The following is a 22,675-nucleotide window of genomic DNA, read 5'->3' as shown; positions in this document are numbered from 1 at the left end:
GTTGAGAGCTTTTCAAAGTACATTTACAGCTTTGTTGCCCTCTGGTTTGATCTTTCAGGTTTGCACTTTCTGTAATTACACATGCTTGAACCTTTGCACCTTAAATATGGGATCTAATATCTAAGTCCAGGAACCAAGGCTTTAGAAACACACATAACAGTCTGGGATTTGGCATAATGCACATTGTTGCAATTGTCATCACTGCATTTTCTTCCTGTGGGGAACTTCTGTGCCTCTACCATCATCCAACAGTGCGTTTCTTTCCAAGCCTATCCAGTCACTGCAATGCAAATATGTAGGTAGAATGCTGTCTTTCATACATTACACAGCCAACTGAAACCACAAAAATGCATTCCACAGTACATGAACTAATTTTGACAGAGGCATCTCACAATATCTGTTCTGTAATTGTAACAAACCTGCTGAGGACTTTAAGAGTTCAAGTGTGCAATATGCTGCTGAGTACCAGAAAGCCTCATACCTTTCCACCAGCAGCTGGAAGACACCCCTTCCTCTTCTAAGCTCTGTGACACTGAGTCTCTACCTGACCCACACATCTTCTGCAGGACTGTTCACAGATGCTCTTTGAATCTGCTGGAGAACTGACTAGTGAGGTAACTGAAAAAGTATTGAAGTTACCCTACCCTAGGTACTTCATCTAAAGAGTTGAAAGCTTGCTGAGATAGAGACACAAGCAAAGACTATGCCTGTAACAATCTTACAGACATCGTGGGTCCAGCTAAAAACATGGATCCACTTTTCTGGGTACTGGAAAAACTTTATCAAAGGGTTTATCTTCACAGCTGAAGTCCACAAAACAACTCTGATTTGGACATAATATCACGGTTTGTCATTTGTTTTTATACTGCATGCAGATCAGACTCACTACACAGTAGCTAACAGCAGCCCAATGGCTAAGCAGAATTTCCTATGATGTGGAGAAGACGGTGAGTAGAAGACAGGACTTTAAGATCCTGGACAGATTCCACAGGCACTGCTCTAACTGAAATGGCATCCTGCACATGAAAATACAGAATCAGACACCTTCTGGTTCAGTGGAAAACAGGCTTTTACAAGGTGGTATTTGCCAGAGCATTCCCAAAACCTGTGTTCTGTATCCTTGCCTGGAGATGACTTTGCTTTATGTATTACATGGTAAAATTGATACAGTTGGAGACAAGGTATTTGGCAGAAGGACAATTAACAAGCAAACTACTGAAGTGAAAAGACACTTTTTCCTGACAGTCAAGACAGGGTACTACTTGGCCCAAACACACAAACGAACCTGTTTCAAGAAGGAGCATAGTGTAAATTTGTGACGTGAATTTACGCTTGTGATACAGTTCTTCGGTTTGTTTCACTTTGTTGCTGTCTCCAAAGCCCATTTGGAAGTAGTTTTGATCACTGTTGATCAAGTGTGCCAATGCCGTTCTGCCGTGCACCTGAAAGAACCATGAAGAAATGTTTTTACCCAGTGTATCAGATGGCTTGTTCTGGTTTCTGGTTTGCTTTTCCCCTTTCACTCTCCTTTACGTATAGGAACTCAGGCTACACAGAGCTGGTCAGTAGGCTTGGTCTTGCCAAACGACCATCCTGGTCTCAAGCAGGATGAAAGCTTCTCAAGCTCAATCCAGCAGATATTATTGAGGTTTTGAGGAGGAGAACAATCTCATTACACAGGACGCAGTTTACATTGTAAAGTTATCTGCAAATTTTACCTTAGAAACTACTTGCTGCTGCACAGACATGGTACACTAATGATGTCCTTGATGCCTCCTACTTGTTTGATAGTATATTGTAGTTGTGGGGTTCCTTACCTGCTTTCAGAACTACTACCACAGATGGCACTGACACTGCAGCCATGTTGTTCTTAATGATTATTGCAGGGTGTACAACTGTAATTTCAGTACCAACAGGATATGTCACCAGTCATCATTGCATGGCGGTAATGTACCCCATGTATTTATTGACCAGGTCTCACTCAGGACCTATTCTAAGCTCTTCCTTGGCCACTGACTTTAAATTTATGTGACACTCTTCAACTCAGTGCCTCAACTTCCATGTTTCATAGTTAATGCTCACTTCCGTGAGCTGATATCCACAAACACAGGGTACACTATTGTGGGTGGTCACACAGGCTCAAAACCAATAAATTCAGCAGGTACATCTTGTGGGGAAAAATAAGTGGGACTTGTTCCTTCCTTTCCTGATTATGTCCTCCTTCATAGCTACATTTTTTCTCCCCCTGCACCCTGTTCATCCCATTTATCTGGTTTCACATATCCCCACCCTGTATGATAAGGTAAATAGGCGCCAAGAGTTTGATTCTCTGGACATTACTTTCACTCATCCACCCCACTGTCTCCAAAACCTCAGAAGTGAAGAGCTATCAGCACTTTTTTTTTAATAAAATAGAAGAAAACACAGATGTCTTCAAGAAATGAAATCCAAAGCTTGAGAAACTAACCAGGTCATAGTGTGGTTGTTCAAATCCTGGAAACAGAGGATCAGCCAGTAGCATCTTCTCAAAAAAAAACCCCCACTGTGCATCTGATAGTGTGAAGTCTGCTTTCATAATAAGCTCAAAAAACTCAACCCAGGAAGATAGGTTGAAAAGTTGAAAACTTTAGGCGTGGATGAATTCAACACTTTATTCTGGAACAGTCATTACACAAGAGCTCTTAACCAGGAAAAACAACTTCCAGCCAGCACAAGTTTGCATGCATTCCTGCTCCACTTCCAGTCCCCCTGAGAACACCAGGGGAAAAAGTTGGGAAAGTGAAAACAGTTCCCCCAAGCAACATAAGTTATCCCTTGGCCTGCTGCCATTACAATAAAAGGCAACCTGTTATAACCAGCTTTAGTCAGCTATGGCACAGACTTCTAGAGCTGAAAGAGTCATCTCAGGCCTCCTCTAAAATCAATGGAGAAAACGGGCATTTAACAATTGATTCATCTGGTTTATTTCAGACAGTGACATTGGGATGACATAAATTGTGTTGCAAAATGAAAAAACCAAGCCCTAGAAATGCCTCTTTCCCTCCATACACAATAAATGAACTCCAGACAAGGAATTGTCTGTATTTGGTAAGATGAATCCCACCCAGTAAGCCTGTGGCATACATTCACTCCTCTCAGAGACCTTTTGTTATAGCTGTTGTAGTTTCCATCATTTCCAGACTACTGGGCAGCCAGGGTCCCACCACGATGAGCTCTAGATGGACAGTGGAATCACAGATATTCAAAGCTATTCTAGGATTTCTAAGCTATCAGATCCTACCATATAGACTGAAATGGTCTGGAGGGTATGTTTTACCATATAGAGTACTCTACATGGTAAATGGGAAAGAAATAGATCAGAGAAGCTCTCTTTTCTAAACTGGGAACATAAACTCCCTCTTGTTGCAGAGTCTTATAACAAATCCTGAAAGACTGAAAACCACATGAATACATGCTGCAATTTTCAAAGGAAAAAAAAAAAAAAGCTTACTCAGATGCATTCTTGACCAGAAAATCAAAACACTAGCAACTCAGAATCCACAACACAGCATGAAACATAATCCCTTTTAGTCAAAGACCTATATAATCTTCCTTGCTTCATTTTATAGTAGTATTGAACACCAATGGAGAAGATCTTCTATGAATCTTCCTACTCAGAAGGAGCTATAGATGCCAAGGTCAGCACTTTGCACAGCCCATATTGTAAATTAAGCTTGATAAAGGTCTATTTTCTGAAATTCCAGCTTGATGTTCTCTTGTATTAGGTGGAAATCCCCCAAAATTAATTGCTAAAACAAATTCTGCATGTGTGATAAAAAAACCCAATCACTGTCTGATCAATGCATACCATCACAGTGCTCTCTTCTATGCTCCCTCAAACAATTGGTATATATGGCAGATGGAATTGGCATATCTCTGACTTCAACAGGTAGTGCAAACACCTTATTTCTCCACCTCAGCAAGCCCACAAGGGACATGATAGTTGCAGAAGTTATGCAGTATACAACATGTGGCGTTCACCATCAGAACCACTACACCTGTAGAAAACCAGACTTCTCATTAGACATTGTTATTCTTTAATGTTCACTCATTCAGGGCATCTTGGCTCTGCTTATAGAACCAAACCTTGCCCATCCTACACCAGGCAGCATCACCCCACTTACGAGTAGAGCTTTGCTATTTTATCGATCACTTTGAGTACCGTGTTCACTTTGGGGCTCCCCATAACAAGAAAGACACTGATGTGCTGGAGTGAGTCCAGCAGAAGGCTAGCAAGATGCCTGGGAGCTGAAGCACATGATGTACACAGAAAGGATGGCAGAGCTGAGTTTGTCCATTCAAAGGAAAAAAAAAGCATACTAAGATGCATTCTTAAGACTTAGAGGATACCTTATTGCTGTCTACAACTATCTCATCAGAAGAAACAAGGAAGATGGAGCCAGGCTCCTCTCAGAGATGCACAGCAACAGAACAAGAGGCAATAGACACAAGCTGAACAGGGGAAATTCCAAGTAGATATAAGAAAGTAGTCAAAAAACTGGTTGCCCAGAGAAGCTCTAGAATCTATGTCCTTGCAGGTGGTGAAGACTCAATAGACAAGGCCCCGAGAAACCTGATCCTGTTGAACCTGCTTTGTGCAAGGGATTGGACTAGGTGAACTTCCAGAGGTCCCTTCCAACCTAAGTAATATTATGATTCTATGATGGGAATAGGAAAAAGTGTGGAGAAAACTAAGTACAGTCTTGAGGAAGCAGTTTCTGTGCCTTTAATGCACAGCTGCCTCATTTCTTAAAGGATGGTTGCTCAGTATTCAATATTCAAAAGCAGCCTCACCTAGTTTCATGCCAAATAATGACATGTTAATATAGTTGGCTCTACAGACACCTCAGACTGCCCACAAACCCTATCACCCTTCACAGCAAGCGATGACTCAGCTGTCCTAAGGACAAGGAACAATCTTATCTGCACAGACAACTGAATTAGCCAGGCACATGGCCTATCCACATAGCTGTAAGGACACCCTTGAATGAGCTTTAAAACTCCAGCACATTTTTCCTGCTGGAGAATCAGCTGTTTTCATGTGTCCCCAGATTCAGCAGTAATGACGACCTAACATGTGTAGAATGAAGCACATTTGGCTTTAAGATGAGTACTGCACAGCATTACAGTTACCAAGATCCTCTTACATGCTGCATATATTTTGCCAATACAGTCTGAAGCCATGAAGAAATATATCGCCAACAAAAGCAGCCAAATGTGAATGCATTCTGCCAAAAGAACTTGCTAGCTGCGCTATGCCAACAGACTGTTTGCCAGCTAGATCTCCTCATGCAGAAAAGGCCGTGGATTTCCACTGTCTCTCAGACTCTGTCAGATTCCAGTATTAAATGGATGGGTTAACATTTTGCAACCAACAAGGTGACACTGGTTATCTTCGTAACTGGTTTTAGTCACAAATCAATACTAGTCAGCATGTCAATTTACAGCATCATCTGTATTGAACCATGTAAATACAGGGTTGCAAATATCTGGGAGTGCCTAATGAGATGATATTAAACTCCATAAATGCAGACTTACTTGAGAAGTCTGTGAGGTTTCATATGCTGCTACAGACATTACAGGCTTACTACTCCAGCATGCACACCCAGCAGACACCATCCTGAAGCAGTTTTACAGGCTGTGGGCTAGTACAAATCAAAAGCATGGATATAACATGCTACCTAAATGGTAAAACATTGTTTATGTTTCAAACCAGGATTTTGCCTTATGCAGTCCCAACAATAAAACTACCTTGCTGGAAAACTAAGTGGTGATTCAGGGTATTTGAAAGTTCTCTGATAAGATGTTTTTGTTGCTGTTTACTAATCTAAAAAATAAGGAACTCTGTGGGAACACACCGATTCTGATTTAACTTTTTTTGAGGTTTGAAAGTCTAGCCAAAGACAAAGAAAGAAAATAACCTAAGCACAATCTGGTGCTGAACCACAAAAAAAATTCACGAGGCATCAGATTTGCCATTTTTCCACATCATGAACTGAATGTTCAACATTTAATTTATCAGAAACGTTTTGTGTCTTCAGCTTCTTCTATTTTCAAGAGAAAAGCTAAACAGCAGAAAGTACTTAAAATTCTTAGTTTATTAAGAAGGACTTTATTAATAAAAAAGTATGGGAGAGGAGAAGATGTAATTGCTGTCAAACCAACAAGTTAGCACAAGGAAGCTACAGTTATCCAAGAATCCTCCCTACAGAAACCATAGTACATTGATGAACCTGTAACAGTTTCAGCCACACCTTCTTTAACATATTCAAAGCGAAACATCTACAGCAAAACAAACAAACAAACCAAACCTGCGGTCAAATGAAACACTCCAGCAGATCATCTTCACCCCCTCAGGAGAGGATGAGATCAAGTACAGTACAGATGTGTAAGCAGATTACCCAAAGGACTGCAGAATGACACTCAAATACTGTTATGATAGACTAAAATGTGGGCTCTGTTGAAATAACAGAAGAGTCAATGCCTGCCTTAAGGTAGCAGTGGGGTCTGTATGCAAAGACAAATAAGAAACTAATCAATTATAGATCCTGTTTCTTATACCTATACTAGAATACAAACAAAAGTGCAAAAATTTCCATTATGTCCACCAGGAATACTGTAACATCATAGTAAAGTTGACCTTGCAAGTCACATCGGCAAAATTAAACGGGTATATATAGTGGTAAACACTATACAATATTTACAATCAGCATTAATACAGATTTATGAGAACTACTGGTATCCTGTAAAATTGATACTGTACAGACATAATCAATAGTGAAATGGTTCCATCCAGCTGAGTTACAGTTAATGATCCCCACTGCAATGAACTCCACTTAGATGTTCTCTGTTGAGGAACCTAAAGCAGGAAAGCTCTTGCCTTCCTAAATCTGTTCTCATTCAGATCCCATCAGTAACTAAATCGAGTTGATAAAAACCATTAGGAGAAAAAAAAAGAGACATGAAAACAACTGCTTAGAGAAACTACAGTCTACTACCTCTAAGCCAGCAAGTTGTTTCAGGAATCCATTTTCATAATGTGGCAAAAGAAATTCTGCTCATTTTAGAAGAAAAGCATATTTCCAGGTTATACTGGCTGAAGCTAAAAATGAAATGGATTTCCTACGGTAGCAAGCTTGTCAGAAATTAGGGTGAGCCTCATGATTGCCTAGAAGCCATTCAGTAACTGGTGAGGAAACATGAGGTGTCATTACCAAACTGCCTAAAGAGACCATTTACATAAATTAAATTTCTGAAGGTAACTATATATTCTGTAGCCCTGAAAGATGAATTCCTGGAAAATCTGTTCTAATTTTTAAGGGGATAATTCGAACTTAATAAGGAAATTTACCAGAATCTATTTGCTTTCTGCAGGTCCTAGTTCCTTGAGAGGCATCAGCATAAGAAAACAAACTTCAAGTTTCTCTCCAAGTTTCAAGTTGTTACAAACTAGCATTTTGAAGAAAGCTTTCTATTCCTATTATTCAATATCACTCTCTTAAATGCTTGTATAGACTATTAGGCAAACACTTTCAAAGGCCCTAGGTGATTAGCAAATATATTTATGGAAATAATTTACTTCAAATTTAAATTGAATCATGTTCATCATTTAAAGCCTTCCAGAAACCCTCTTTAACCACCTCTTTCTATAAATTAGTGAGAGTTTTGCTTTTGACTTTAATGGTTACAGGACTGGCTCATCCTGACATGATTTAAGACATCCCCCTTTTAAAGGGATATGTTAGAGATACGCACATGCTCAGTAATACTTGCACCTTCACTGAAATAATTTTTCCTTAAAAAGCAGTTACCACACAGTCATATGGAGCACAGAAAAATACCATCAAAGTAAGCACAATGTAAGCTGGCCCTCTGACTCTTCAAATCTTCAAGCTTTGGTGTAGTTCTGCTTGAAAAACGTAGCTATTCAAGTTTTGTGTTTAGATTAATAGACATGGATATTCTTCCCACCTACATATTCTTCCCACTTCAACACTGTTGTGAGGAGGTATTTCTGATATCCACCTACAACAGAGAGAGCTTGGTGCACAGTCCTTTTAAATCTCAGTACTCCAAAAGACATTTTCTCATAATTCGTTACAGACAAACCTTTTTGCAATATCTCCTGTTCATGGTTTTATCTATGCCCCAACAACAGGTCAGTTCTGAAAATCACCATTCTAACCAGTATTTCTAGGACACTTTCACTGATTTTAGGATAAATGCTAAGATCACACTCCAGCAATGTCCAGCTATAGGCTAGCTGGGTATGAGTTCAGATATGAATTCAAATATTTTTGTTTATTGAGTTTATTGCTTTAAAACAGGTGGTTCAAACTAAAGAATTAACAGAATGACTCAATAGAGTAGAATTAAATCATATCAATTAAAGGAATAGTATTCCTGTGGTACATAACACACAAAAAATAAACACTTTATCACTTAAATGTTAGCAATTATTAGTATATTAAATTGAAGGTAACTTATAACTGTTCTTTTGGCTGCAGGAAGTACTTTTCCCATTATGGCCTCATTAAACTCCAAATAGGAACTGTAGGATGAATGGGAGAAGGATATTCTGGAGACTTCTTGGGTTAATATTAATTTAAAGCTCCACCTCCACTGAAATACTGTTTAGAGTACAAACCAAGCAGGTGCAGGTTAAGATGAGATTGAGACAACTAGTATGGTATTCCTTCAGCGTGTTTTCTGGCCTGGGGGTGGGAATATAGTGATGGCTTGGGTAAATCTTTGTGGATGTTTCCTTACTGAAACTGTAAATCCTGTTAGCATTTCTTGAGTAGACAGCTCTTGTTATATGAAATGTGACAATCAAAGCTAAACTTATCTGTTGTTTTGGGTTTTTTTTTCATTCTCATCTCCCTGTTCTCTTCTCCTCATTCTCCTCTTTTTTTCTTTTTTTTTTTCTCTTAATTGGAGGCATTTCTGGGGTAGTGGTGGTGTGCTATCACTTCACATCTATGCCTCTGGTGACTGAGACAGGCTAAGGGCTAACTCTGGCTTAATGAATGTTTTATGCGCTATTCTGTGAGTGTAGACTGCAACAGCTTCAGAGTCTACAGGCTTCCCCTCTTGTTTAAGCTTTTCAGGGAACAGGATGCCATAATGCATGTCTGCGCTGCTGTCAACTAAAAGCCTGCTTAGGCCTCAAGATACCAAGTTTAGGATGACATAATTTGAGCATCTGAACAGCCTGAACTAAATTTGTAAGCATTTTTTTCTTCTTAGGAGGAGTGTCTGAGACTGGCTTTTCTTCCAGCATTAAGTACCTCAGCTGGAAGGACCTATTCTTAATAAAGAATAGCCTGTATCTGAGAACTACTAAAATTGTTTTCTAGCTTTAAAAAGAGTCTCTATGTAAACATCACAAAAACTGCATGTCTTAAAAAAAGCACTTATAAAGTCATTTGAGAAGCTGTTTGTCTTAAAATGTAATGGAGTATGCTTGAAACATTGTTCAAATTATACAGAAAGCCTGTTTTAAAATGGCATACTGCATACAGCTGTGCTGCTTTAATTTTGCTTTGGAAAGATGAAGAGTTGTTAACACCTGTTCACGCCTTGTAGTATGGCATTTGAAACTGGCAGCACTAGGCTGTCTAAAAAGCCAGCCTCTATTTTGCTTTTTAATTAAAACACTTTGATAAAACTTAAAAAGTTTGAATCATCTACTAACTTTGATCCACATCATTTCTGACAGAAAAGGATGAAATATGCTTATTGTACAATAATTACATTCTCTTTAATTAAGATACTGCTTTATTTGGTGTTCTTTTAGAATACCATCATTATTGCTTCTTCATACAGGCATAAATGTATGCTTAAACACTTAAATCTGGAAATCTGACTTTAGTGTCACCAGTAGATCACAGCTAATACAGGAGTACAGGACACTCATACCCCAAGGCTGGTTTTGAACTGCCTCCAGAATCAAATATAACTCTGCATTATTGGTCTACTCTGTTTGACCTCACCACAATCACTCTCTCTTATCATGCAGTTTCTCTTCCTGTAATTTAAATATCCAGGAATCCTGTTTCCAAAAGCCAGCTTTATCCACTGGACAGATAGAGCATTCTTTTATGGTGCAAATGTCAACATTGACAGCATAAAAAAAAAGTAGCTGAAAAAGGGCATAGTTGTTTTTTCTTTTTCACAACACCCTAGTGCTGGAAACAGCCTAATACCAGTAACAGTGATCAACTTTTTGTACATATTAAAAGTAATTTGTTGAAACTATAATATATAATTTTATGAATTAATTTAATTTAAAGGCAAAAGCTGTTGTGTACAAGCTGTTGTGCAAAGTAGACTAGGTAATTTGTAAAATCAGTTTGTTCAGTTCTTGCTCTGAAAAACATAAGGATCTTTACTTTTACCTTTACTAGGGTTTTACTTCTGGTTGTCACATCTCTCCTAACCTCACTATTTTCTTTATGTTATCCTACTTTGTCTAAGTGCTATTAAGAGTAATTTCTTGGCAAGTTATTGAAACTCTTTGCAGTCTTAACTTTAGTAAGGCCTTTGACACTGTCTCTGTTAAACTTCCTTATAGACAAGCTGCCAATGTATGGGTTAGATCAGTGGACAGTGAGGTGGATTGAAAACAAGAATGCCAAGGCTGAGAGGGTTGTGCACAGCCAAGTCACTGGTGGTACACCCCAGGGGTCATTACTGGGGCTACTACTGTCTAACACTCTCATTAATGACTTGTATGACAGGACAGAGTGTACCCTCAGCAAGTTCACAGATGCTACAAAACTGGATGGAGTGGCTAACACATGTTCCAGAGGGACCTCAACAGGAAGGAGAAATGTGCAGAGAAAAACCTCATGAAGTTCAACACAGGGAAATGTTATTCACACCCAGGTGCAGGACTCCATCCCAGGCTCCAGTACAAGCTGGAGGCTGACTGGCTGGAAAGCAGCTCTGCAGAGAAGGACCTTGGGGTCTTTCCAATCAACATGTTGACCATGAGCCAGAAATGTGCCCTTGCAGCAAGGAAGGACAAGAGCCTCCTGGGCTGCATTAGGAACAGCATTGCCAACAGGTCAAGGTAGGTGGTCCTTCCCCTGGTGATACACAGCTGGAGTGCTGCGTCCACTGCTGGGCTCCTGTCACGGTTTAACCCCAGCTGGTAACCAAGCCCCACACAGCCGCTCGCTCACTCCCCTGCTGCTGGGAAGGGGGAGAGAATCAGAAGAGTAAACCAGAAAACTTGTGGGTTGAGATGAAGACAGTTTAACAGGTAAAGCCAAAGCCGTGCACACAAGCAAAACAAGGAATTCATTCACCACTTCCCATGGGCAGGCAGGGGTTCAGCCATCCCCAGGGAAGCAGGGCTCCTTCATGTGTAACAGATACTTGGGAAGACAAACGCCATCACTCCAAATGTTCCCCACTTCCTCCTTCTTCCCCTGGCTTTACATGCTGAGCACGACATCATATGGTATGGAACTTTAGTCAGTTGGGGCCAGCTGTCCCAGCTGTGTCCCCTCCCAGGTTCTTGTGCCTACTTGCTGGTGGGATAGTATGAGGAGCAGAAAATGCCTTGACCGTGTAAGCACTGCTGAGCAATAACAAAAACATCCCTGTATTATCAACACTGTTTTCAGCACAAATCCAAAACACAGCCCCATACTAGCTGATATGGAGAAAATTAACTCTATCACAGCCAAAACCAGCACAGCTCCCCAGTGCAAGACAGAGACTTACTGGAGTGAGCCCAGAAAAGAGTAACTTAGATGATTAAGGGGCTGGAGCATCTGACATGAGAGGCTTAGAGAGCTTCAAGCGCTCAGCCCAAAGAAGAAAAGGCTAAGGGGGATCCTATTCACATGTATAAATGCTGGATAGGAGGGAAGGAAGAAAAGGGAGGCAGGCCTTTCTCAGTAAGAGGAATGGGCACAAATTAAAACACATGAAATTCCATCTGAACACAAAACCATTCTTTTACTCTGTGAGGGCAATCAAACCGTAGACCAGGTTGCCAAGAGAGGTTGTGGAGTCTCCATCCTTAGACATATTCAAAACACAGCTGGACATGGCCCTAAGCAACCTACTCTAGCTGACCCTGCTTGAGCAGGGGTTGGACAAGATGATCCCCAGAGGTTCCTTCCAACCTCAACCATTCTGTGAATTCTAAAACAGAGATACTGCTAACATTTCTGTTACTGTTTCTCCTTGTAAAAGCTACGTGGGAACAGGATAGAAAAGAATCACCTCAATCTCCAGGTTGTACTCTGCTTGATGTTGAAGTGTTGCTTTCCTAAACTAGTCAGTCCTAAAAGAAGTTAGCGCTCCCATTCTCACACCTCCTACTTGAAGGTTAGATGGTTTTAAAAACCTTACTCTATTTTAGCCTAGTTCACACCCACATGTTCTTATCCCCACATTGTTTTTCAGCCCAACTATATTTTCCCCTCCCATATATTTATAGAGACGTGGGCTTATTTAGCACATGAAAACAAAGCTTTTATGGGCTCTTATAATATGCTGTCCATTCCTGTGATCACCCTCATAGCCCTTCCCTGCACCTGTTCTAGTTTTATTTCATCCTTCATGAATAGGGAAGAGCACAATGGCACACATTATTCCTTAAAAAAAATGCGTTAATGCCTTCCTCTCTGCTCTATTGTAAAAATTTTCCTCACTCTTTGTAGGTAACAGATCATTTGATTACTCCTGCCAGACTTAATAAAATAGAAGACTTGGGTTCTTACCCGCACTGTGCTTAAAGTCCACACTACTGTGGGTAACAGATGTGAGGCACCTTTCTGCATCCTCATCACACTCACAGGGCTATGTCATGCTGGCTGCAGCCATTTCATTAAGATCTTGCTTCCAGACAAAAATCAATCGAAGTCTTTCTATTATGGTTGTATTTCCACCCACGTGCATCCTCCGATGCTGCAGACTGCTTTTCTCAGGAAATCTTCAGCAGCCTCTGTAAGATCTCCTAAGAAGTAGAAAGATCTTAGCCATGAGAGGATCTGATTCAAGTTAATCAGCACATACAAAACTACACAGCAGAGGGTAGGTGAGTTTGGCTTTCTTTAAACAAACAGTAAGCCTGCATTTTAAATCATGCCTATGAGAAAATTTTTCAAACTTGTTCTCTGCTTGTACCTAGTTGTCTGTAAATAAAATCAAAATAAAAAAAAAAAAATCTGGGTGAAAATGTTCAAAAGTAGCAGAAGTGACTTAGGCTCATCAGTCACCTATGAAAATGGGACTTCAGGGCTTTGAAATTTTCATTCTAAGTAAGTTTCTGAATTAGAGAAGCTTCAGTGGCAGAGTGGGCCATTTGATAAGCCAAAAATAGCCATTAGCAAGCAAATATAACCCTAACGAGATGTAATCTATTTAGAAGAACTTTGGAAGGCAGAAGGTGATGGAAGGAAGGGAAAAGCTAATGCAGAGATCACTTATAACTTATGATGTAAATGAAATATGATCCCATGGCATCTTGAAGCTTGGGATATATTTGTTCATGAGCTACAAGCCCATCATCTTCTATATAGAGTTAGGACAGCCTTGTAATATTACATTTTTCTGCCCATCCTCCTAAAAATTTTGAAGGAGAGTGAGGTAGAAGTTATAAAACAAGGTGGGAGACATTACTCTCTTATACTGACCAATCCACTGGCAATTTCCTGCTCTTCACTCCTATTTGCAGTTACATTGTTTTCAATGACTTTGTTTCTGTTCTGACATTTATCGTGCCATTACAGCCATTAATATGTGAAAGCCTGTTTTCAAACCCCTAACACTATCATTCCTCCTATCTTCCATTTATTGGAGCAAATATACAATGTGAAGACTGGTGGGAGGCAGTATTTTTTGTTTGAACGTTATAAAGTCTACAGAACTAAAATAAGCTGAAAAATTAATTCCCATTTTCTGTCTTTTGTAACCACAATTCCACCCTCAAATATTTTGCTACTTGGAGTGATTATGTTCATAGGAAGGAAGCAAATGGCAATCCAATATTAAGTAGACTTGCTATAGCTAAAATTACAGAGTAAATACCAGTTCACTTACTCTCAATTCATTAGAAAATCTTATTCTCAGTATCTTAATACATACACAGTGCTACACATTCCGCTAGTTTTCAACAAAATTATATGCCTCCTTTCTCGTGTATGATTTTTCATTGGTACTCCATATGAATACAGTCACTCTCTAAAGTCAGGGATGCTTACCCTTTGCTTGAGATTATATTTTTAGAGTGTCAGTTATAAAGATATACTAAAGCAGTAGCTCCCTTTTACTTGATAATAAACATAGCCCAACAGCTGAAAAGATATATTTACAATCTTCCACCAGAATCCTCCCAACCCCTTACTGCTAAGAAAAACAAGTGGGCCACTGCAGCATGTCCCAGAACTATTTTCGTATTGAGGGAAGTGCAAGTTCCAAAGCAGTGTGGAAAAATGCCCTGCCAGCTGCTCCCCTCTCATACAAATGTAAGCTTAAGTGTCTTCCCTGACCAACTAGTAGATGAAAGAACTTTCAGATAAGTTGCTTCTACATCATTACTGCCACATCCACACACATTTTTAGGTGTCTGGAGGTTCAAAGGTTCAAATGAATCACTGGAAGCTCATCAAGTATCACACCTCAGCTGTTCTACAGTAACTGGCTGTGCAAATCAACAAAAAAAAAATGCAAAGTAACTCCCAGCAGCTTAGCTCCCTTCACTATGGATTATGCTCACTCAAATTACTTGTGCCTGACACATACTAAGAGCACGGAGCATACAGACCTATTGAGGCACAGTGACTTGTTACCTCATGCCAAATGGCTCTGCTGTATTTATAAAAATAAATCTGCTTTCAAAGCTCTGGCACCTGGAAAGTCATCAGTGCTTTAACTCTCACCAGTGAAGTTAGCCAAGTGCCAGACGTTCTACTACTCTGCATGCCAAGACCTTGGTTCAGCTGAGCATTTCAAGGGCCCATCTCATGCCTACTGATCACAAGCTATCAGCCCTGTGCTTTGTCTGCTGATCAACCCAACAGAGAGGCTTGTAGCACAAGTGCCACGCCAAGACCAGATTAAACCACTGGGTATAACACACTTTCACTCAGAAGCACTATCAAAGCAGAAGGTGGCAATCCCCACCTTTCACATGGCTGTCTAGAGGCTGGCATGTTCAGGGAAGAAGTAAGAGACTACTCAGATGAGGGAATCAAACCCAGACTCTTACATTGCTCTTGGAAGAATGAGGGCATTGGCCTTTTCAAAAGCAATTTATAATGGAGTTCATGATTCTAAAGAAAAGTTTAAAAGTGTGAACCTCCAGTGAGTCAAAATCTTGGGAAGCAAACAGAAGTCAGGTGCACATGGATTTTTTTCTAAATCTCATGAGCTCCTGGAACTCAATTCATGTATGTGGCATTAATGACAATATGTGCAATAACGACTATCATAATAGCTGACAAAGCACACTAAAACTAGTTGGAGATGAAAAAGACAAAGAAAATAGTTGGATGGTCTATATGAAACTGCATATAAATACAGCTTCTTGGTCAAGCTGAGACCAAAAGCCAGACAGACATGGTCTGGCTGCTGCTGCTGCAAAGTTAGTGCTTCCCCATCAAGAAAGCCATCATAAGATCAAGCAATTAGTCATAAGATGCAACATCACCTCTTGCACCTTGACTGTTTTGTTTCTTCAGATTGACCCGTTTCATTAGTATCTTCTCTTTCTTCAGAATGAGTTTCAGGCTACTTGTAAGTTGCAGTCAAAGTCAGGACTGAAGCTGATTTATGCCAAAACTCATTAGCTATAAGCAAAGTAGTTCTGCAGAGTCTTCAGTTACGACATAGTACCAGCATACTGCCCAGATTTGTACAGCTGAAGCCAAATTCAATGCTCTTGTAACTTCAGTGCTGTTGTCTAGGCTAGCTAGACCAATATTTGTTTGCAAAGCAATACCTATACAAGTTGCGGTCATATCTTTAACTGTAACACAGATACAGACACAGGTAGTTATCATCAGCGCTTTAAACTCACATAGACATGAAAACTGACAATTTGCCTTCCCAACTATTTGAGACACTAAACTTTTGTGAGTAGGTTATGTTTTAGTAGAACCTATGGATCACATTTGGAAGGACATTGCAAAGGGTAAATGACAAGAAAAAGCAGAGAAGCATTCTGGGAATTATATCTATCTCAGTGTAAACTGTGCCAAACTTCCAAGACATCCTGAAGACTGCTATTTCAAAATGAAGAGATGCTAGACATTTGCTACACTGCATTTTCATTCCCTAACCTAACGCTCTTACGAACTCAAACTATACTGAAATTGGAGGGGAAGCAGCCAAGCCATGAGAAACTTCCTTCAGTCTGCCAAGATAATTTTCCCTTTTGACCTTTTTCTGAAAGCAATATATTACATCATAGCAATGTGTAACTTTACTTTGCAGTGCACATATATATTTAAGGTAAACTATAACATATTATACACACGTGCAGCCCCATTGAGAAACTGTTTTCAAAAAAAATACTTTGGCGATCCAAGTATCTGGGAAAGAACCAAGGCTAACAAAATGCTAAAACTTAAAAATGTCTTGGGATTTTCATCCTCTACTCAGTTTCAGCTCTGATGCTTTTATAAGCAGTAATCAAGAGGCCATGCTGCAGATGGAGAGGGAAGAAGCTACAAAATAGCACAGCCACCTTCCTACCACTCAACCCTGAGCACGTCTCATGCAGAGTGGCACTGCTGGAAGAGTTACTGCCTCCATATCACCTTTCATACATCCAGATTCATTATAATACAAATTTGTTTTAAATATATCCAGGCTGTACTCAACAGTTTTGTGTTTTTATCTGCCAATAAGCAAGTTCTATCTCCAGTTTCCACCTCAGGATCAAAAGCAAAGGCTGGGAGCTTCTGCTACAACTTCCATCTGCAGAACCTCTTGTGTGGGCAGCACCACAAGAAAATCTTCAAGGCAGACTGCAGCTCAGAAGACATTGATGGCTATGTTTGCACAATGTAGTGACAGTAGATATAAACATTGAGCATGTTTTACATTTAATTTCAGAACATGTGAACTGTGGGTATACAGAAGATGGGACACAAATATCAGAGAGAAAGACCCAGAGGCAGCACCTGTCACCTCACCTTTGCAACAACTGTAGCTACAAAACAGGCTACCACACAAATTCAGGATTAATTTTTATTTTTTTTTTATAGGGGAGAGGGGGACATTTAGATTTAGTTGCACACAAACATAAAACAAACAAAACAACCCAAGAAACAAGCAGCTTTCCAAAGTATGGAAACCTTCCTTTCTTAAATACAAATGCAAAATGTATGCTACTGGTTGCAGGAAGGACTATATTTTTAAGTTAAAAAGTGAGAAACCACACACATCATGCACTAAGGCATCTGTGGCTGATGCAGGAATCAAAATAAGGAAAGACAACACACAGAAACTGAGTCATCTTTGCTGTGGGCTACTGTCAATGGAAAGCTCAGCTTGACCATCACAAAGAACAAGCTGTCAACAAACTCATCACTGATGGTGGTCCAAGGGCTCACTAACACTGTTTAAACAATGGGTAGGACCAACATGAGAATGGAAGTGGAACCCAAAACATGCTGGTTGATCCCACCCATGAATCCTCCCGATAATACTGTTATGCAGCCTAGCCAAAATCAGTCCCACATTTGCAAGTGCCCTTAAGCATCCAATTCCTATAGATTTCAACGGGAATCAAGCTCCTAAATGCATTTGTCAGTCTCAGCTTTACTGTTTCACCCTCCAACAGCAGTGAGAAGCTGCCCTGTTTCTGCCTCAATACCTTTTAGGAGAAAGGGGGAAAAGCACATGCATGTCTTAGGCATGATTCATGTCCATTTTGCAAGGAGATCACGCCACAGCCAGCACAAAAAGATATATCAAGAAGTGTATCATTATGTATGACTTTTAATAGTACATGACAGCACTGGCTGGTTACCACTATATTATCATAAGTCTTTCAGAAACTCTGACAGCATAGTCCAATACTGAGGAAATCCCTATTCTCCTTCTTTCTTTCAGCCATCTTTGAAAACTAGCTTTAAGGTTCTGCATGTGTGTTATGTTTAACCACTATTTTATAAGCAAAATTTATTTAGGTATAGTTACCCTGGCCAACAAGCACTTTGATTGCATCAGTTTATAAAACACAATGGAATGTATTTGGGGTGACTCTCTTTAAAGTTATGTTCTGTTAGTGTTCAACCCCCCTTATGAGAGGAGATGATTGAAGAAAAAAGAAAAATAACATATGGCAGCTATTACCAAAATAAACACATACCACATCTTGTTCTGAAACCCTGCATGTTACTCAAGTTACTTTAAGAGTAAGAAGAGTTAAAAAAAACCGCAAACAACAAAAAAACAAAACAAAAACCCCAAACAAAAAAAAAATCAATTCCATTTATTGCCTTCTGGGATTATTTATTTTATTTCATTTTTGCCTGGCAACAGGACATCCTTGCTGGCATTACAAAGATCTGATATTCATTTTAAAAAAGAAAAGAAAAAAAGTAACTGTGCTAGAAATCATGAATGTAAAAGAAAATTCTAGCACATGCTGAGTCTTGCCCTCTAGTACATTAACAGAAATACTTTTTAAAGAAAAGTTTAAAATTTTTGTATACTATTTCAAAACAAAGTAAAAATGGTTAGTTTTGCTTTACCATTGCAAAATAATTGTTTAGGATTTACAGAGTCCAGTCTTTGAAAATATTCCTTACCAGTTAAAATCAGTATCATGGCTAATGTGAATCTACATGATCTATTTAAGTAATTTTGTAGCTCATTTTTGCACAACATTTCCATTAAAGTTTTAGAAGTAATGCTACTAGATAAGCCAGTGATCCTGTTGTTTCCATGAGCACTTGCAAAAAAACCCTTCAAAGGAGGTTATAAAAAGCCCTGAAGTGACAAGTTCTAGAATCATCTGCCCATATGGGAATTTTCTTTTTAATAACAGAGAATATTTTTATGTTTACATCAACTTCTCAAACTTAAATTTCAGTTATTCCAGATTTGTTCATCTACATCTGCATAGCAAGACATATTATCAAAGACAGATGTGAGAACATTGAGAACAGAAAACTTTACTTGAATTTTTATAAAATACCCACATTATTTTTGCTAAGCAAAAGCTCTTCCAAAATCACAGAATCACAGAATGGTTTGGGTTGCAAGGGACCTTAAAGGTCACCTAGTTCTAACCCCCCTGCCATGGGCAGGGACACCTTCCACCAGACCAGGCTGCTCAAAGCCACATCCAACCTGGCCTTGAACACTTCCCAGGATGGAGCATCCACAGCTTCTCTGGGCAACCTGTTCCTGAGTCTTGCCACCCTCACAGTGAAGAATTTCTTCCTCATATCTAATCTAAATTTACATTCTTTCAGATTAAAGCCATTCCCCCTTGTACTATCACTACATGCCCTTGTAAAAAGCCCGTCTTCAGCTTTCCCACAGGCCCCCTTTAGGCACTGGCAGGCTGCTATAAGGTCTCCCCAGAGCCTTCTCTTCTCCAGGCTGAACAATCCCAACTCTCTCAGCCATTCCTAAAAGGAGAGGTGCTCCAGCCCACTGATCAGCTTCGTGGCCCTCCTCTAGACTCACTCCAACAGGTCCCTGTCTTTCTTATGTTGGGGGCCCCAGAGCTGAACACAGTACTCCAGGTGGGGTCTCACCAGATCAGAGGGGCAAAAATCACCTCCCTTGACCTGCTGGTCATGGTTCTTTTGATGCATCCCAGGATACAATTGGCTTTCTGTGCTGCAAATGAACATCACCAGGTCATGTTGAGCTTCTCATCCACCAACACCCCCAAGTCTTTCTCCTCAGGGCTGCTCTCAATCCATTCTTCGCCCAGGCTGTATTTGTGCTTGGGATTGCCCCAACCCACATTCAGGACCTTGCACTTGGCCCTACTGAACTTCATGAGGTTCACATGGGCCCACCTCTCAAGCCTGTCAAGATCTCTCTGGATGGTACCCCTTCCCTCTGGCATATCAACCACAGCACACAAACTTGCTGAGGGTACACTCAATCCCACTGTTCATGTTGCCAACAAAGATGTTAAACGGTGCCTGTGCCATGAGTAACACCACTCATCACTGGTCTTCACTTGGACATCAAGCTGTTGACCACAATCCTTCAAGTGCAACCATCCAGCCAATTCCTTATCCACTGAGTAGTACATCCATCAAATCTACATCTCTCCAGTTTAGAGACAAGGATGTTGTGCAGGACAGCATCAAATGCTTTGCACAAGTCCAGGTAGATGACAGCAGTTACTTCCTTCATTACCAATACTGTAACACTATTGTAGAAAGCCACCAAATCTGTCAGGCATGATTTGCCCTCAGTGAAGCCATGCTGTCACCAATATCCTCCTTAGTTTCCACATGCCTTAGCATAGTTTCCAGGAGGATCTGCTCCATGATCTTGCCAGGCACAGAGGTGAGACTGACCAGCCTGAAGTCCCCTGGGTCTTCCTTACTTTAAAAAGGGTCCTCCCTTCTTAAAAATGGGCATTACATTTCCTCTTTTCCAGTCAGCATGAACTCCACTGGATTGCCATTACTTCTCAAATACAATGGATAGTGGCTTAGCCACTTCATCCACCAGTTTCCTAGGACCCCTGGATGTATCTCATCAGGTCCCATGGACTTACGCACTTTCAGGTTCCTTAGATGGTCTCAAACCTGATCTCCTACAGTGGGCAGTTATTCATTCTCCCAGTCCCTGCCTTTTCCTTCTGTGACTTAGGTAGTGTGGCTGGAGCACTTGCTGGTCAAGACTGAGGAAAAAAAAAAGTCATTGAGTGTCTCAGCCTTCTCCATGTCCTGGGTAACCAGGTCTCACGTTTCCTTCCAGAGAGGGCCCGTGTTTTCCCTAGTCTTCCTTTTATCACCAACATACCTATAGAAGCTTTTCTTGTTGCCCTTGACATCCTGGCCAGATTCTACCAGGGCTTTAGCTTTCCTAACGTGGTCCCTGACTGCTCAGACAATTTCTTTGTATTCCTCCCAGGCTGCCTGTCCTTGCTTCCATCATCTGTAGACTTCCTTTTTGTGTTTGGTGTTGTCCAGGAGCTCCTTGTTTACCCATGCAGGCCTTCTGGCATTTTTGTCTGACTTCCTCTTTGCTGGGACACATCAATCCTGAGCTTGGAAGAGGTGATCCTTGAATATTAACTTGAATATTCATTTTTTTTAAAGCAAGGTGATTCAATCTATATTCTATACGTTTTCTCCCAATCCCCAAATTTTTATCTATTTATGTCCTGCATGAAGTAGCATTTTTTCCTCCTTTTAAGAAATGAAGTTCCACACTTCAACAGGAGGTCTGCTCTGTTCTCCACTACTCTTTTCTGTCCAGCTGTTGTGCCTCATGTTAGCATTTGGGGGGTTAACTGTCTACCTTGGCAGCCATTACTTCATTGCACACTTTGATTCTGGTCCTTGGATGAGTCTTTTCTTTACCACCTGCGGTTCTCTCATTCTTAGCAGCTCAGTGAGGACGTGCTCTTTGTTAGCACTCTGTAGGGTAATCCAGCTACCTACTACTCCTAAAATGAAGCTTTTAACTTATTTTTGTGTGCTCACACAGTGACAATTCATTCATACAAATGCTAGTTATTCCTATGCTACAACATTCAACTGTGCCTCTCTCTGCCCTTAATAAATTTGTATTGCCCCTTCTGCATACTCAGGAAGACTCACTAATTCCCTGGCACAACCTATATACCTGGCACACCCAGCGTGACTCCACACACTGCCTTACATGAGCTGTTTCTGAGCACATTCCCTTCCCCACATTCATTCACACTTTCTTCCTCTAGTACTGTTCAACTTCTAAAAGCACAAATATATTACTCTAAAACCTGGAGTTTCAAAGTGTTGTTACATGTGAACGTTAGCAAGTAAAAATGTGGAAGTTCAATGTGTTAAGAAGGTATCTTGTGGCTGCAGAAAGAAAAGGTGAAGTGGAGTATGCATTAATGAGCAGTCTGTGAAGTGGACTATGAAGTGCAATCATCCACCAACCAGGTTCACCTGAAAAGACAAACATGTAAGAACATCCTGTTTGAGTTTATATTATATCCACGTTTCATAGGTGCTCCACAGTGTTCTTATAATGAAATAATGTTACCCAAGTAGCTGGATTCCTATCCAGCTTGTATCTGCAAGTGAAAGGAGTTTAGGAGTTTCCTCGTTCATGTAAAAAAGAACTTAAAGATATATCAGCCTAGTGGGTTTTTTTTTTTAGTACACACGACAAAATTAATTTGCAGCACACTGGCTGTACAACAGGGGAAGGCTGCTGACCATGATGCAAATTTTACTCCCAGCTTAGTGAGTTGACATACTTGACATACTTTAAAATCTTACTTCTATTGTCAGTTTATGCCGAACTTCAGCTGCTGTCATACCTTTCCATGCACTTTTCTCCTAAATATTTATTTCATAAAACACTAATTAAAAAGAAAATACCTGAAAGGAAAGTTTCTTTATACCATTTTACATTTGAAATTGACTTTAGTATTTCAAGTCTGTTCACTCAGAAATACGAGGTTGAC

General features: G+C 40.2%; 1 long non-coding RNA gene across 4 annotated transcripts in view; it reads right to left on the bottom strand.

Moving 5' to 3' along the window:
* The window catches only part of LOC119148948, an 86,428-nt gene extending 67,333 nt beyond the window's left edge, over positions 1-19,095 (bottom strand). Inside the window, exons 1-2 of one of the 4 annotated variants that reach the window (XR_005104542.1) lie at positions 12,783-19,095; positions 1,286-1,442 (exon numbers count right to left, since the gene is read on the bottom strand). This is a non-coding gene — a long non-coding RNA (uncharacterized LOC119148948). The remainder of the gene's footprint in view (positions 1-1,285; positions 1,443-12,782) is intronic. The other 3 variants (XR_005104541.1, XR_005104543.1, XR_005104544.1) reach the window with 3 other exon arrangements.
* Between the last annotated feature and the right edge of the window lie 3,580 nt (positions 19,096-22,675).

The sequence above is a fragment of the Falco rusticolus genome, chromosome 5 (genome assembly GCF_015220075.1).
Source record: "Falco rusticolus isolate bFalRus1 chromosome 5, bFalRus1.pri, whole genome shotgun sequence".
In the NCBI taxonomy this organism is placed as follows: domain Eukaryota; kingdom Metazoa; phylum Chordata; class Aves; order Falconiformes; family Falconidae; genus Falco; species Falco rusticolus.
This window is presented reverse-complemented; position numbering and strand designations above follow the sequence as displayed.